Source organism: Scardinius erythrophthalmus (assembly GCF_964197995.2).
Source record: "Scardinius erythrophthalmus genome assembly, chromosome: 11".
Lineage (NCBI taxonomy): Eukaryota > Metazoa > Chordata > Actinopteri > Cypriniformes > Leuciscidae > Scardinius > Scardinius erythrophthalmus.
In genome coordinates, this window is record NC_138231.1 from 11,462,869 (window position 1) to 11,481,198 (window position 18,330).

An 18,330-nucleotide genomic window follows, 5' to 3' on the forward strand; every position below is an offset into this window, starting at 1 on the left:
ATATATATATATATATATACACTGTATATATATATATATATAATATACACATACACAAGCTACAGTGTTTTTGTTGTATATTTTGATGACTGATATGTCCTAAAATACTACAAAAACACTTAAGCATGCTATGTTTTCACACTGTATATCTACTGTCTAACTTTCAAAACAAAATTACTGGTGCATTATGCTTTTGTGCATAACAAGATACTCCTTTAACACCTAATTTCCCCCAGCGTTGCCATGGTAACCGTTGCTTATAGTAGGGAGCTCCTGCGGATGCTTTACCCCTCACTGCATCTCCCCCTCAACCAGCTGTTACAGACTCAGAGTCCTCTAACCAGCTCGCTTTCACTAGTAGATTTACAATGACAAATTGGCATGATTCTGGCTTCAAATAAACAGCTTTACAGCAGCTTTCATTAATCACAGCTTGAGAAAACCCACTTTTTCACTGAATACATCTACATTAGCGGGAATGCCACAGAGATGGAGATAAACTGTGCTTACTGTTGCGGTGCAGAGTATTGTAGTAGTGATGTCATTAGTAAATTTACTTCACATTTAGGCCATATTCGACAGAGATTACACAATCGATTTAATATTCATCACATAGCATGGATGTTACGTCCTTTTTTAACCCCTAAAAGACCCATTTAAGCCATTCTTCCATTCTTTTATGACCTAGCTTAATATGCAACCTAACAGTTCATTCGCTCTAAACACGGGTCTGTTCAAGCTTTACTAAACCCTGATGAATGGGCGGCTGTGTTCTTTGGTGTTTAACCTTTTTAATATTTGAATATGATTAAGAAACTAATTTCAGCCCTTAATTAGAAGCATGCTATTTTAAAGGTACATCCTTTTAAGAACAAAACGCTACACTTGCTTGCTGCTTTTTCTAAATAGATTTAGACGAAAATGCCCAGGAGGTTGCCAAAATGATCTGTAATGTTGAGGTTTATTTTCGAAGTGAAACATCCCCACAGCATGATGCTGCTATCACCATGTTTCACCGTAGGTACGGTATTAGGCCAGGTGTTGAGCCATTTTAGTCACAGTGCTTGGCATTCAGGCTGAAGAGTTTAACGTTTATTTCATCAGACCAGAGGATCTTTTTCGTCAGGATCTCAGTCCATTAACTGCTGTTTGCCAAACTTTTCTTTTTAACTTAAGACTGATTTCCATCTCAACATGACTTAATGATTAATGAAACCATATGCATAGATGGTTTTTCCCATTCCAGTAGGTCCAGCAGGAGCTCTAGTAGCCTGTAGAGTGTCTAATTGAGCTGTAGGTCACCTTGTCTACGTCTACAGCCACTGGAAAGGTGCAGTATTGTCTTAGTTTGTCACTTCCAAAATGACTTCATTTTCTTTCCATCTGTGTTCCATCAATGGTAGAAATTGACATAGAAAAGTGCATTTCAAAAATCTAGAAATATATACTTCCAAACAAAAACAGAGCAGCTAAAGTAAAGAAGTGTCAGCATTTTTTCACTCTTTTCATTGCCCACTTGTGAAATTTGTACTAGTAGATACAGCAACATGTACATTATTTCTAATCTAGTATGAAAGGGATTTTGTTAAAAGTTGTTTTACCTTGATTGTTTGATTTTTTTGAAGGGACATTTCATCCAAAAATGTAAAATTCTTTGCAAACCTGTATGACTTTCTTTTTTCTATAAGACGATATTTTGAGAATTTTTTTTTAATTTATTTGGAATTCATTGGGCACCAAAACTGGTTATCAGCATTCTTCAAAATATCTTCTTTTTTGTTCCATAGAAGAAAGTAAGTCATAGATGTTTGGAATGAAACAAGGGTGAGTATCCCTTTAAGACACAGTTTAGTATAATGAATCACTAATCAAATAAGATACTGTTAATGATAAAGCATAGTGTTTGTGTGAATACGACTCCCAAAAGTTTTTTTTACTATAAAGTCTAAAAAAAGCTCTTGGGAAACATCGCTTCGTCGTGAACAGTGATCCTTGAGGGAAAAAAAACATTAAGGGATGTTTTGTAGGTGCAGAGAAGTCTTTCATGGTTGGTGATGATTACAGCACAGTAAAATTCAACAGCAGCATAGCTCTGATTCACTGTTTGCAGAAAAAGATTCTAATGATGTGCCTTGGCTTGTGTAAAAAAAAAAAAAACTCCCACTGACTGGTGGCAACAAAGAAACCACATTAAAGGAAGGGGGCTTACATTGTCTCGCAGCTCTTATATGCAGGTTGTGGAGTATAGAATTTTTTGTTTGTTTGCAGGCAGTATTGTAAGTTGCTCTGTAGCTTTTGTGCATAAGTTTAAATGAGAAGGGAGTAAGTTTAAATGTGAAGTTTACGCCTTTTCACCCAGTGGAATAAATTGCTGAAAAACAGTTAATATTTTACTGAAATCAATAGATATGTTTAATGTCTCTTTAAACGAATGCAGTGCTGCTCATGTTGTCATACAGACAAATGTTTCCAAATATTGCTCCGTTGACATTCTGACGGCTGACGTCTCTCTTTGAAGGAGCAGTTCAGGGTTAAGCGTGACTATATTCAATGGAGGCACTTGACTTGCATCATGAGTCATTGACTTAAGCCTTACACTGCAGTTACGTAAAATACTGGCTCACTAACAGGCCCTGACGGCTTTAGCAGAACTTCAGCTGAGATTTTCTTATCTGTTCTCAACTTCGTAGCTTGGCAAATGTTACATGATAGAGGTGTTATGTTAATTTTATCCAAGTCTTGCTGAAACTGGAAACTGGTTGTCGGGTGGTCTGAACATTTCTTTGGCTCTTGGTTTAGCCTGAATTAGTATTAGATCGACTGGCTGTCCAAAAAACTCTGTGCACCAAAATGACTTTAGATTATATGTTCATTAATATGTTGCTCATTGGTCTTTGTACAGTTAGTTAAAGGGACATTTCAGGCAAAAATGAAAATGTCATAATTTACTCAGTATTGTGATGTTTCTTTTTTTTCCAAGATAATGAAAGTAATTGAGGACAGGGATTGTCAAGCTCCAAAATGACAAAAGCACCATAAAAGAAAGCGTTCATGAGAGAAACAATGTCCAATTTGTTATATATTAGTCGATCCAGTTAAAAAAAAAAACATTCTTAACAATTCGTTCATGAATTCGGTCTGATCCTGTCCTCAAGTTCAACTTATATAGATAAAATACTTATGTAATACTTTGACGATGATTTTGCAACCATTTTGAAGCTCCTTAAATTATCATAGAAATGAGAACAGGTTGTTCCTTTGCAAAATTAAAAATGTTTGGTTAGACTTGATCCATTGAAAAAAAAAAATTACTTGTATGGTGCTGTATGCATTTATACAGAAAGCAGTCTTCTGTTCTATAAAAACTGGGGTGAATATATCTGGTAGAACAGACGTATGGTTGCACATGTTGCGCTGCTGTTATATGCGAGGTGGCAGGTGTGTTTACATCTCAAGCGTAAGAAGATTTGTGTGCACCCCTTCGCTCCACTCTTCAAAACTATTTCCCTTCACAGGTGCTGTCAGGGCTGTCAGTCACAGCCAATGAAAGCGTGCACATAAACAAAAATTTAATTTCACACAGGGGCATAAACTGATTGGAAAATGTCTCCTTATATTAATTGTTATCCTGTCTTTCCTCCATCTACCTTCAGCTCTTCTCAGTCTCTCTCCCTCGGGCTGTGGCAGCTGGGGGTGGGGGTTCGGGGGATGCAGGTTTAAAAATGCTCTTTTCGAATTGTATATGAGGATTACAGAGACCCATTCTGACACACTGTCCATAGACTGAGGCAACATCAATAAACCCCATAGGGCACGTGAGCCAAAGTCTCCTTGAACATATACACAGAGTGTAGATATAAACTGTGTGACAGCATGAAGGTGCATATAACAAACGGCTAATTAGGTGTGTGATTTGTAGATTATACCTATATTACCTTTCAGATTAAGATGTATTAGTAATGCATAAGAACAGTCAGTAATAATTTAGGCCTGCACTGTAAAAATAAAAGGTGCCTGGAGGAACCTTTTGGGGTTCTTCACTTCGCCACACCGGCGGAACCGTCTGTAGATCCTCTAGGCACCCTTTAAAAAGGGCCGGTTCTCTGAGGAACCACACAGGTTTCCTGAGGAACTCTTATATTAGGCACTGTGTGGAACCACTTTGGGTGCCTCCAGGAACCAAATTTCATTTTTTTTTTAATATTTAATTTCATGTTGTTACTATGGTTACCTTTGACTTCTATTATAATAAACAAATTGAACCAAATACAAAATAAGAATTGTTTATTACATATTTGATATTCATTTTTATACATACACTTCCATGCACATGGGGAAAAAAGCTAACTACAGATTAATATCAATGACTACACAAAAAAATAGTATAATACATAAGCAACATGAATAATCAACCATGTATATACAATAGATAAACAAGAAAAGACATCTCAACAAAATGCATGGAAACACATATGTTCCACTAAATAAATCAATGTAAAAAAATTACATTTGAACTAATTAAAAATGAACTAATTTAAAACATTTGTGTTTCAGTCCGATGGTTAGTCTGACATCACTGTTTCCAAGTCCAAAAGCTCTATCAGATGCCAAAAACAAACAACAGTGCTAATATACACTCATTGTGCTGTAACCTTTATCTCTATACTGAAATCTCTGATGGTTAGTTATTCAGCTATTTTGAATCATAAAATGTTTAAGTCTGGGATGCCATTAGACTGGAGACTGTAATGTACACTATGGCTTTTGAAAAGCTTAAATGTGTGACTTGAATCAACAGTGTTCATAAATGGTTGTTGAGTATTCTCATGAAACAAGATAGAGGAAGTAGAAGTAGAGGCTTCGACCCGAAACAGAGTTAAGGTGCAGTAAAATGATCTGTTGTTCTGTGAATGTTCACTGGTGAATTCAGTAATTTCAATATGAATTCACACGATCAGCAATTTTGTTTGTGGTCAAAAATGTCACTATGGGACCAAGTTGGTGTGAGGTACTTAATGAGTTAGAAAAGTGAAAAGGTACAGCATCGTTTTCCGTTTGTTTTTCCTCTTTTCTGGTGGATGGTCCAGGCACTTCAATGATTTTCAGGTCTACAGGAGGATTTTTATTCTTGTTCAAACTTGTATTTCAGCTTACCGAGATCCCTGCAAAGTACAAAATTTACTGTTAGTAATGTTATTAAAGTGATAGTTGTGAAATTTAAATAATTTCCTCAGCCTTGTGACGTTCCAAACCTGTTTGACTTTCTGTCTGTGGAACCCAAAAGCAGATCTCAGGCATAATGCAGCCCCAGTCACCGATCGCTTACACTGCATGAAACACAAGCAGAAAACAAATGTGTAAATCATTTATGAAACCATTCTTATGTACTCTTGTCTAGTTCAATTCAATGCAACAATTTATATAAAAATGGTTAAGCTCCAAAAATGTCCCAGAAAAGATCCTAAAAATAATCAATGAGTTCACAACTCATGTGTTATGGGTTGTGTTGCAAGTCTTCTGAAGCCTAATTGCTTTTTCCTATTTATTTATTTTTTTTGTCAAAAAAGACTAAACTTGAAGTTATAATTCAGAGTTAAAATGTCTATAGCATTTTTTTGTGAATCAAACCTGTGATATTATTTTTCTGAGTAACATGAATGAGATTTGAGATCATGAGAAAAGATTTTCAGAGAATAACTGATTAAAAAACACAAGTACACAGTCAAACAATACAATTTCACACAGAGAAAGTTCATAGTAATAAAGTACTTGCATGTGGTGCAGGTAATTTACTGTAATTCAATGTTGCCACTGAAATGTTCAGATTATTTTAGAAATGTAATGGTTGTTCTGGGGAAACAAAAGAACAAAGCTGATTATTCACAACATAATATTTATTGACCAGTAAATGGCTTTAAAATGGTATTTGAGAGAATGAGGGCACCTGTAGTAAGTAAAGTTAGGCTAAACAAAAACAGAGAAAACTATAACCTGTTTTTGTTATTCATAACAAACGCCAAGAATCAGAGAATTTTCTAAATTAGTTAGGCTATATCAGCAATTTGAAGACACAGTTGTACAAAATATGTTGAATTGAATGACTAAATCAATCTAAGACAATAAGTCAATCATTTCCATTTTTTCATTAGATCAACATAAGTTAGTTAGCATCGCGGCTAAAACCTTCATACCAGATACTGTGCAATAAACGAGTGGTAAACACTGTAAAAACGTAGTAATGTATAATAAATTTAGTTTATATAACGTTATATGTGTGTTTAAATATATAGTGAGTAGACTCTGTATTTATATTTATTTGGCGAGTTTACAAACCTTGTAATGGAGAGCCGAATAAACGGCGGAAGCTTTGATGAGAGGAGCCGTTACTTTCCTGATGACGATCAGCTGAGCTTTGTTGCGCGCGAGCAGCGCGAGGATCACTGAAGCATCACTGAAGCGACGACAGCAGAGGAATAGCAGCAGTTTTGTGACAGAATAATACTTTTCTCCTCCTGCTTTTTCTTCTTCATATAATATTATTATTATTTAGTGTTGTTGTTTAAGGTTTAAATGACTTAATAAAATAGGCCTATACTAAATATATGTAAGCTACCCAAGTGAAAAAGACTATAGTTACTGTTAAATGTATTAAAAATGCATTAAAGTATATTTGTATTGTAGGTCTACTAAAAACACACTCAAGTACATTTTTAATACATTTAATAGTACATCTTTTTCACCTGGGTATGTATACTGAATCAAACTTGCCTATAATAATAATAATAATAATAATAATAAAAATGCATTAAAGTAGGCTATATTTGTATTGTAGGTCTACTTAAAACACACTCAAGTACATTTTTAATACATTTAATAGTACGTCTTTTTCACCTGGGTATACTGAATCAAACTTAAGTAGCCTATAATAATAATAGGATAATAATAATAATAATAGAATAATAATCTAATTCGGGCCTCACTGAACCATTGGGTTCCTCCAGATGCTGGCTTTAACATAAGAGATCTTCCAGGAACCACTTAAATGTTAAAAGATCTTCCAATAACCCTTTTATCGCATTTAAGTTCCTCTATTTTCCCCCAAAGCACTTCGAGGTCTCATGGTAATGAAAAGGTGACTCCAGAACCTCTGAAGTAAATACAAAGTGCTTAAAGGATCCCATAAGTTCCAGCAAGAACCTCAAAGATTGTCAATGCTCCTCCAGTAACCCTACTATAGAAGAAAGAGCTTTGAGGCACCAAAATTACATTTTGAAGTTCCTTGAGTATCCAACAGGATACTTGAGGCTCCTTTAGTTTTTACAGTGTGTATATATATTTCAATCATGACAACTCTCTCTCTGAATAGTTTTAGCATGTTATTGAATATGGCAATGTTAATGTATTTGTCTTGGCGGAATAGATCTGCTACGCTGCTGCTGTTGATTATTGCGGCTGCTTCAGAGCAATAGTAGACTTGCTACTGCTAATAGATACACAGACATGCTGCTGTGAGCAGGTAAGATATGCTACTGCTGTACAGATACTGTAGATGTATATAAATCCCGTTGCAGATCTAGGCAGGTGGAGCTGGGGGAGGTGGAGGGTTTCAGAGGAACTCTGATAGTGCGCTGCAGGACTAGCTTACAGCAAACAATGAATCAGACTATATAAATGTTGAGAAAGCAATCTCATTGGCTGCAGGATCAGTAGAGGCCAATCGGCTTGTGCTATGGGGTAATGATGCGATTGCTTGCAGATTGCATGTAAAGGATCCATCAGCCTGCACCATTTAAAGTTTCATATAAATATAGTACTAATATAGAGGGTGCACAGGGTCATACAAAGGCAAAACACTCGGGCTGTAACAATATATTGTGTCCGAATATACAAAAACAAATGTATAATGATAGTGACAATATTTTAATTTAACCAAATTTAAAAAAGCAATTTATTTTAGCATCAGATATGGTAATTGCGCATCAAATATGGTAAATGCAGAACACTCAATAAAATAACTCTTTGAATGAACATAAAAAAAAAATCATGGAAAGGATTTCCACATGATTAACTTGCTTTATTTCAGCATTATGCAATTCTGTCATTCCAATTTAATGTACTTACGTTGGGTCAACTTAATTTATTAAGGTTGATTCAACTTATTTACTTTGGTTGGGCACAGTTTAATTTAATATTGTCAGCCCAACTAATTTGCAGTGTTTTGGACCAACTAATTTACTTAATTTGCATTCAACTTAATTAAATATAGTTGAATCCAACTTATTTTACAGTAGTACAATTACACCAGTTAATAAAGTTGATCCAATCTATGCAATTTAAGTTAGCCTAACAAAAGTGCTTAAGGCTGAAAGAAAGCCATTTAATCACGTGGAAATCCTTTCCATGATTTAATTACATGAACTCAAAGAATAGCTTTTGAATGTTCAAATTCTATTAATTAATTAATTAACTTTGTTCACTTAAATTAAAAACACTTTGCAAAAGAGGTTTAATGCATGTACAGTGTATACTGAGTGCCCACAGCCCTAAGCTAAACACAGTCGCCCCTCTTCTGCATAATGGTAACCACAAAATTCAAAAACATTACAGAAAGTCCTCTAAGTTTCTAACATAACTGAATATTAAACACTAACATTAACTAACAACATCTTTTTATTTCCAGAAAAACACATAAAATAACACTTTAATCCCTAAATTTACCCTCCTAATGCAGTCCCTTGCAAAGCATGCTGGGAACTACAGATCCACTGCCCAGTTAGTTGTCAACAAAAATGATTCATGCAGTTTTCACACAAATTAATTAAGTAAACTTAATTAGGTTGATTGAACACAACTAAATTAAGTTGTGACAAAATATTAAACAATCGTGTTACTTTAGCTTATTTTAATTCATTAAATTGAACAAGAGGCAAAAATTCTTTTTTTGAGTGAAGGGGGAGAAGAACCAAGTCCAAGTCTATTCCTGATGTAATACCAAGTTTAGCATTTTAATGAACAGTAATTTTTGTTAACTGTATATCTTGTGTTTTAGAAGTAATAATAATAAAAAAAAAAAAAAAAATTTTAACTATATTTTGGTTTTGTTTTAAAGTATTGTGACAGTATCATATTAGTATCGTGTATCGAACGGAATCGTGATATGAGTGTATTGTACAACACCATCAGGGTATTACACATGATGCTAAAATAATACAATAAACATTTACTAAATAACAAAAATTGTAACACAAAACACCCTAATGTAGCCGACATTACTGATAATGAAAATACACAAGAAACAAAACTATTTAAATTAAATAAAATTAATTACACGTGTCACTCAGGGAATTCTTGGAAAGTCATCATACTGTTTTTTGCCATAAATTATATTAATTTAAAGTTTTTACTTCAAAAACCATAAATTAATGCAATAAGCCTCATGAAGCCGTGGTTTGTAGTGAATTTAGAACAGCTAAGGGACGTTGTTAGGCATGACGCATATTTTAGTCCATTAAAATATTTATTTAAGAATTTCGAATGAGACTCAACCAATCAGGATAAAGGACCAGAACTACCGTTTCATAACTGACATTTTATCATATATAACTGTACATATAATTTGTGTACTTTATTTATGTTGTATCTTTTCTTTCTTTTTCTTGCTGTTGGTTGGATTTGACAAATATGATTTTGGTGAGAAAGTTGCTGACTATAACATACCACTATAGTTCCTGTACTAGTTTGTACAAACTGTTTCTTCCCCGGTGACACTTGTCAGCATACTTTATATGACAGCTGAGCTGGTTATTCTGCTGCAATGGACGCTTTGGGATTTACACCCTCTCCAGCATAATGCCATTAATTGAGGTATCCTGGTTGTTTCAACAAAATATTCTCTTGTACTTTCTCGTCCTCTGGCATTACAACATTATGTTCAATAGCGATTAATATTGACTATTGTAACTATTTAGATTTAATTTAACTAACTGAAAAGTTTAACATAATGTACTTGATGACAGTTATGCACTAAAAATTCTTAGGAACTATTTTAGGAGCAAATTTGATCTGGAATATTGCAAACATCTTTTTTATTACACTATTCCAGGCCTGCAGTCAAACAATATTCAGTAAAACAGCATTGCTTTTGTGTGATATTGCTTACACATTTCAACTTGAGTTGAAGCTCAGTGCGACTCTAAAAGAATGACTGAGAATCTGATGTGCACATTTTCACAGTGTCAGAAGGACCTTTCAAATTCTCAGTTACACTGCCTCCTGCTGCGTGTCCAGATTGTAGGCTTCAGATTTTATTTACAAGGAAATGCAGACTCAAGTCCCCTAGGTATGTCAGTAAGACTGAATTGTGTGCACAACTGATTGAACTGGCAGTCTTTATCAAAAACAAACCCTCCCTGTGAGAGAAAAACCCTAAAAGCTTGTATAACTGCAGGTCACAGTCCCATATTGTTTTCCAGAGGTGGCGTACAGGAACTAGTGGAAGTGTTCTGGTGTTGTTGGAGCATTAATAATGTGCCTTCCTGTAGCTCAAACAGTAGAGCATTGGCGCTTGTAATGCCAAGATCATGGGTTCGATTCCCAGGGAAAGCAAGAACTGATAAGAATGTAAATGTGTACCTTGAAATCCAATGTAAGTCGCTTTGGATAAAATGCAAATGCAAAATCTGCCAAATGTGTAAATGTAATAAGTCACAGTGGATGGGGTGGATTGCATCAGAGGCAGAGTCTGTAATCCTTGACCAGCATGGGTACATATCATTACTATCCAACTGGGTCACAGAGCCTCATTCTCACCAAGCGCACCAAAGTCTAAATAACCCTTCAACACCTCTTTTCCTCACCCTCTCTACAAGAGTTCAGTCCCAGTAAATTCCCTCATCATTCTAGTTCTGAATTAGTGTGATAGCTGCTTGTATCTTCTGAGACTGCTCCTCTGTAAGATAAATGATATGAATCATAAAAGGAGGCGTGCATTATTCCGATTCACGGGAGTTCATAGTATGCTCTGACAAGAGGCAGAGAGCGTATTGTAGGTTGTAATAAAATTTAGATGTAATTTTTTATGACAGCTCCCCTCATTACGGGGTAATGGTGCACTTTCCCAAATGTACCGATCTCAACTACAGTAGTTAGCCAGGCAAAGGCAGTGGAGTGCTTATGCAGAGTCACATTATTGAAACACTTCTCGGTATCTGAGTTGTAGAACATCAGCAATGACTATTAATGACTGTTGTTGTCTCTCTATATGCCATGGCTGATTTATCCTGATTACAGTATAGATAAAGATGGACTATGATCTGAAATAAGTCAAAAGCATCTTTTAAAATGATTTTACATTTATTATAATATATAATTATAATCTATTATTAGATTCTATGATTTAATTTTTTTTATTTTATAATTTAAATATAATATAATATAATATAATATAATATAATATAATATAATATAATATAATATAATATAATATATCTCTGATTACTATTAGGACTGAAATACTTTAGAAGTTTTAAAGCAGTCAGAATGTCAAAATCCAACTGATGTCTGATTTAAATGAACTTCAAGTTCCCCAAAACCACATTTACATTTTCTTAAATTCCCTCAGCAGGATGAACTAACCTGACTTCTATTTTAATTATAATAATAACTTATACGAATAATAGCCAATTATACAATATGCAGATAGGAGCAAAAAACAGACTTAGACCCTTTGACCTCACATACACAAAACTAATAATGTGAGTTATAATGTAATGAGTGCCACCTACCTTTGTATGTTTGGCTGGAACGAAAAGTAATCTCAGAAGTTCAAGTAAACCTTACACATTCAGAAAAGTATATTGAAATAACCAGTACATTGAACTGTAGATCATTGTTGCATGTGCAAGTTCAGTACAAATCACCAGTTAGCTTTGCACATCTCGCACTCTACGGATCATCTGAGAAAGGTCATCAACTCTTTGAAGTGGATCTGTGTAAAATCCCAGTGGTTATCCTGTGGTTATCAGACTGCTTAAATGTACCGCTGCAAGAGCTATAAACTCACCGAGGTCTAGGAAGAGCTTAATTACGTCGGTTAATTAGCTACCTATTATCATAACTCACTGGAAGCTAATTAGTGAGGAGGTAAAGTCACATTGGGGCCATACTGGTGATAGCTCAAAACTGTGTGCAGTATCCTAATTCCATCGTGAGGTCCTTTTGACAGAATCTGCTGTACAAAGATTGGATCTGTTAAATGGCCTGGCTCATGCACAGAAATGCTTCCTGGAGGGAAAATTCTTTTATCTTCAAAATGCAGGACATTGAAGGGATTATCTCCCTAAACTCATTCTGTCAGTTGTTTTGCTCTCCTGTAAGAACATCCTCATTGTTGAATTCTCACTGAGAACATAATGCTCTTTAAAGGTGAAGTATGTCATTTCTGCATCTCTGTAGTGACACTTTCAAATTGCAAAAAATACTTTTCAGGTTTCCCCGTATACATTACTTAGAAAAAAAGTCAAGTGACAATTGATATTTTCAGCTAAATGTCTCATTGTCCCTCCAAATTTGATATATATTAAGAAAAATTACATCAAGTATGTACATCAGTGATGTATGATTAAGAATTATTCATTTTATTTATTTTTCGTTGCATGACTAATGTTGTTGCGTTGTCTGTGGCTGTCGATACGACATCACTTCTATGAGTCATGGATCGATGTGAATTACCCAGAACATTCATCATGTGCTGTTTTTAGTCATGTGTGATGCACTATAAGCACGAGAGAGCTTTGAATTTTCTTTGCTCTGTTTCACAGATACACTTTATACACATGAGACTTAAACGGACAGTATGGCATTTTTCGCCACTAGGGGTCGCTAACCTATTTACAATAACAAAGGCTTAGATTGATGACGCAACATTTGCTAAGAATTATGGATCTTGTCGTCAATGTTAAGCCGACCGATCTAATAATGTTTAAGGATGAGTGAATACATCAATGCTTTTATCATGACTGTGATATGAAGCAGGTCGGGATTGCTAAGAGACAGCTATCAGCTCCACACGCGACGCGAATCCCGCGGATATAAAAGGAATATGGACATTTCATTCTACCGAACTACACGCAGAATTACTACTCACAGGTCGGTTTATTAGACAAATTAAACTTGTGAGGTAACGCAGCGCTGTATCACTTGGTCTAACATTACACTAGCACACTAAACTGCATTTGAATGTGTTGAAATGTATGTGTTAGTTTGTCTGTATGAGACTAGCAGTAAGCTAGATCAACATTAGAATAACATACAGATCATATTCTGACATTTTATCATTGTTAAACTATATAACATTGATTAGTTTTATGTAAATGTGCTCACCTGTTTAATAAAGTACATGTAAGCGGTCGAAGTCTCGGACGTGGAGCTCTCGGCATCTCGAAAACACCGCGCTGATATTGATTCTCGTTTTAGTTCTCCTTTTTTATCCAAAGTCTGCTTGCCATGGTCCATAATGTTTGAACGAAACAACAACAGCGTGCAAATAGACATTGCGAACTGCAAAGTTGTCCGCGTCAGTCGCTTTGGTTACTATCAGAGGGGTCTGGTTGCTATGGCAGCACGAGCGGAAACCAGGGACAACGCGGATATGACGACATTGACGGCGACAAAACGGAAATAAAGAAACGGGACGTTTCTCGAATTAAATTACAAATTTCTCCTGGTTTGAAAGTTGTTGAAAACCGTCGGGATAATGTAAGTACACAACTAAAAAAAATATATAACATAGATATAGTGATTTTTGCTATTTTTAAAGCAAAAAAGTTACATATTGTGCCTTTAACATGAACTCTTGCCATCATATCCACTGCAAGTTGTTGTTAATTTATCCATAAACAATTCGAAAATCAAACCTTTAAAAACACCTCAGATGAAAAATGTCTTATTGATACAGTTTGCGAGAAGACTACCAAAATAAAATTAATGGATTGTGAAATAAGAAATAAGATAGCACTTCATTTGTTTTGCATATTGTTTTAGGATAGTGACAGCATCATGTGACCTTTTTAAAACAGGACCTGCTCTGGTTTCATATAACCAGTAGGAACAACAGCACCAACCTGTGAGCGTCACTCCGTAGAACAAATATTCTAGAGTTATCATGCAATCATACAATTCATTACTTTACATAAATGAGGGAAGGTTTCACTTTTCTCTAGCTTGAGCAGAGATGCAGTAAATTAGTAATAATCTTTGGATCATATTTTTCTCTCTTAGAAATGTGACTCATTTATTCATTGTGTGGGGACACTGGGGCTAGTTATTACTTGGGCTGTATCTCAGTAGTTGTTTTTATAGTCGAAATACAATTGCATAAATGCTTGTTTTCTCTAACAGTTGTTTTCAACGTTAGTTTTAAACACCTATCTCAAAACCTTTTAACATTTTTTAATATCATAGTTTTATAAATATGTATGTTTAGTTAGATTTTTTTTTTTAAATATATGTTTTCCTGTTTTATGAAATAATGTGTGTTTGAAAATCAATAAAAAAATTCTAAAACAAAATGTTTTAACATTTTGTATGATTTTTTTTTCCTGGGCGATAGACAATTCGGGACTAGACGTCACAGTTACGTCATTTGCAGTTGCGTGCATATTGTAACAAGTAACAAGTGGAGGAAAACTGGCAAAATCCACCAAAAAATAGCAAAAAATGTGCTTTTGAATGTCTGAATCTGAATGCAAAAAAAAAAAAAAAGATCTTCATGTCTTCTTTTTTATAGAATACTGTTGTTGAAAACGCCCTTTGAAGCTAAATGCAGACGGGTTGCAAGCCATGAATATGTAACAACTGAATGTGCTGCAAAACATTTAGGCCCAACTCTTAAAAATAAAGACATACTGTACAATTTTTCTGACCTAGTTTAATCCTCGAACAATCTTTCTGTTTCAAAGCATTACATCATCCTTTCAATTAATACTTGCTTTTTCAAGTTTTTGAAACGCTTCAGAGTGCGCTATTGAGGAAACAGGTGGAGTTTCAGCCATTACAGAGCATAATAAAGCATATGGACACCCCCTGCAGACCTTTTCCAAGCTGGGTATTCACTTCTAAAAGAACTATGGGATAAAAAGCCAACAGCTCTTTGCTCCGCCAGGAACATCAATTACACGGATACAGCCTACTTTTCTATTTCTGATTTTATAGCTGTTGTTCGAAAAAAAGAATGAAACGTTCAATTTTATACAATGTGACGGAGTTGGTTGAAGACCTCTGCCTCTGCCTCATGTTCCAACCCTATCTCACGACGAATTCGTAACAATTTAACAAAGTGGCTAATTCGTACGAATTCATACGACCTCACTCGTACGAATTATTACGATTTTTGCTAAATCGTACATATTTTACGAATTGCCGAATTCGTATGAATTCATACGAATGACCTACCCCTGACCCCGCCCCTAAACCTACCCATCACGTGGGTTTAGACAAATCGTACAAATTCGTACGAGTGAGGTCGTATTAATTCATACGAATTAGCCAACTTTTTATCATTCGTACGAATTGTCACGAATTGGTCGTGAGATAGTGTTGGCTGTTCTGTCATTTTTTACTTCGTTGGAACGGTATGAAACTTATGAACACGAAAACAATTCATGGACATGATTCGAAAAGGTTAAATGGTCTTGAAAAAAATAGTCACACTTGTATTTCTCATGGTCAAAAATAACTGTATTGGAAATAAACTGGAAATTAATTTAATAGTGGAAATGTTTGGTACTGCGCCCAAACATAATCTTCCTGAAAGCTCATTTTTTGAGATATCAACTTCAAATTTAGAACACAACTTGCTTAGATTTATAGCTTTGAATTTCCTCACAGTTTTAGAGTAAAACATTTCGGAAAATATATATTTTATAAAAAAAAAAAAATAGTAATTTCATGCATTTTTCATAACAGTTAACTTAAACTTCTATTATGTATTCACATCAGCAATAATCTGCCACATGTCTTCTTTAAAAAGAGACCAAACATAAGTCTGTGCTCCAAAGCATTCAAGATTTATGACCGTTTAAGTTGGAAATATGCTCAAAAAGTGGTTAACAGATAATAAATGGATTATAACTCCTGCATAAATATAATTTAGTGCCATAAAATCCCCTATAAATATTAAATATTAAATAAAAGACATTATTGAACTAAAATAGAATTCATTAATTTTATTATATATCATTTTTGATTGCCACTCGAGGAGCACAAGAGGGTTAAATATACCTTTTGAATGCTGGCCATGCAAAGGACAAGGGTTTTTACTCACTCGTATAAAACTGGAGCAAAGATCATTGCCTTGTTTATTAACCTTAGCTGTCACGATCGCAGATACTGTCCTGCTGTTGACCATAAGTCAGTCCTGCCTTCAAGACATGCACATGAACAGAGCCGCAAGTCTAATCTAACACCCGATGATGCTTGACAGAGAGCACATACTGAACAGCAGCTGCAACAAAACATAACCTCATGTTGCTTCTGTCAGATTGATACATGAGAGATTTGAAAGTGTAAAATAATGAAACAGTTAAAACTGCTATTTGCATAACGTGAATGCATTTGTGCATGTGCGTTAATTCAATTCCCTTTTGTTTAACAGTTCACGAGTTTGGGGTGGCATGCAGGGGCTGTTTTATATGTCGTTACAGTCGACCCGATATTTGTGCAAGATTTATTCAAACTACATCCGAGTTTTCAAGAGCAAACGATTTAATGCAATGAATAGCTTTTAAAGCAATATATAGGGAGTCTTAATGTTTTGTGACTCCATTAAAAGCTGATTAGCAGTACCGAAATGATGCCCGCAGCATATGTTTGTCCTTTATCCTCAAACAAGCGCCACACTGCTCCTATTCCACATGTAGTTAGTCAGTCTACTAATGTGCTGTTGCTCCACAATGATATGGAGCGTCACAGGGGGAGATAATGACAGTCTGCTCCTGCTCTCCATTACCACTGCTCCGCCTCTGGGGACTCGTGGAGGAAATTGTATGCAGAGTGGCTTGCCGTCTGACTTTAAAGCTGGCGTACCCGGTCTTCTGCCACTCTCAATCCCACGGATAATGACATGATGGCTGTGATCAAACTTTTCATTTAGCTAGGATCTCTCGCAGAACTTTTCAAAGAGTCTGTGTAGTTGACTGGGAAGAGAGTCAAGTGTTGTGAGGGTTGTGAAGTGCATTGTGAAGTACTGTGGAGGACTGTTAGCGTAACATAAGGCAGAGTGGTTTTAGATATGTTTTTTTTTTCTAGTCACATACCGCTCTAAAGCCTCTTATGTTTATCAAGGCAGCATTTAAAAAAAATAAGAAATACAGTAATCAGTAATATTGTGAAATATTTTTACTATTACAAATTCTGTATATTTTAAAATGTCATTTATTCCTGTCATGGCAAAGCTGAATTTTCAGCATAATTACTCATGATCCTTCAGAAATCATTCTAATATGCTGATTTGGTGATCAAGGAACATTTCTTATTATCAATGTTTAAAATATTTGTGCAGCTTAGTATTTAAGTGGAAACCGTGATTCTTTGATGAAACGAAAGTTCAAAAGAACAGCATTCATTTGAAATAGAAGTATTTTGTAACATAAATGACTTTACTGTCACTTTCGAATAATTGAGTGCATTTTTGCTGAATTAAAGTATTAATTTCTTTCTATATAATCTCAAATCCGATCTTATTGCATGTGTAACTGGTTTAACTTGACCCGCTCCGAGAGGGATTCGAACCGTGGTGTCCGGCATGGGAGGCGGGTGCTCTAACAAGGAGTCTAAAGACCACAGCTCCTCGAGATCAGAGGAGTGGGGTTTACTCACACAGCTCTTACTGGCCTATGACAGTTACTTTCGCTCCCCTAAACCTCACTCCCATCCGGGTCGCGGCACCAAATGTAACCTATTCAACCTGCTCCGAATTGGATTCAAACCATGGTTTTAGGCGCGAGAGGTGGGCGTTCTAACAAGGAGGCTAAAGACCGCAGACTCTACCATCAGTCGCTTGAGTGCCTCTTGAGATCAGGGGAGTGAGGTTTACCTGCACAGCTCTTACTAGCCTACGACAGTTACACCTGCAGTGAAAGTATGGATCAGACCAATTTCAGTGACAAACAGGTGTTTAGGAAATTACTGTGGTGATGTTTGTTGAAGTGTTTTGAAAGAAAAACTTTACAAATAACTTGCAATTTTTTGTTTTAACCACAGATGGCGTTAGAGAGGCCAATTTAATAATAGTATGTGAAATGTATTTTATAGTAATTCCAGTGGAATTTCATA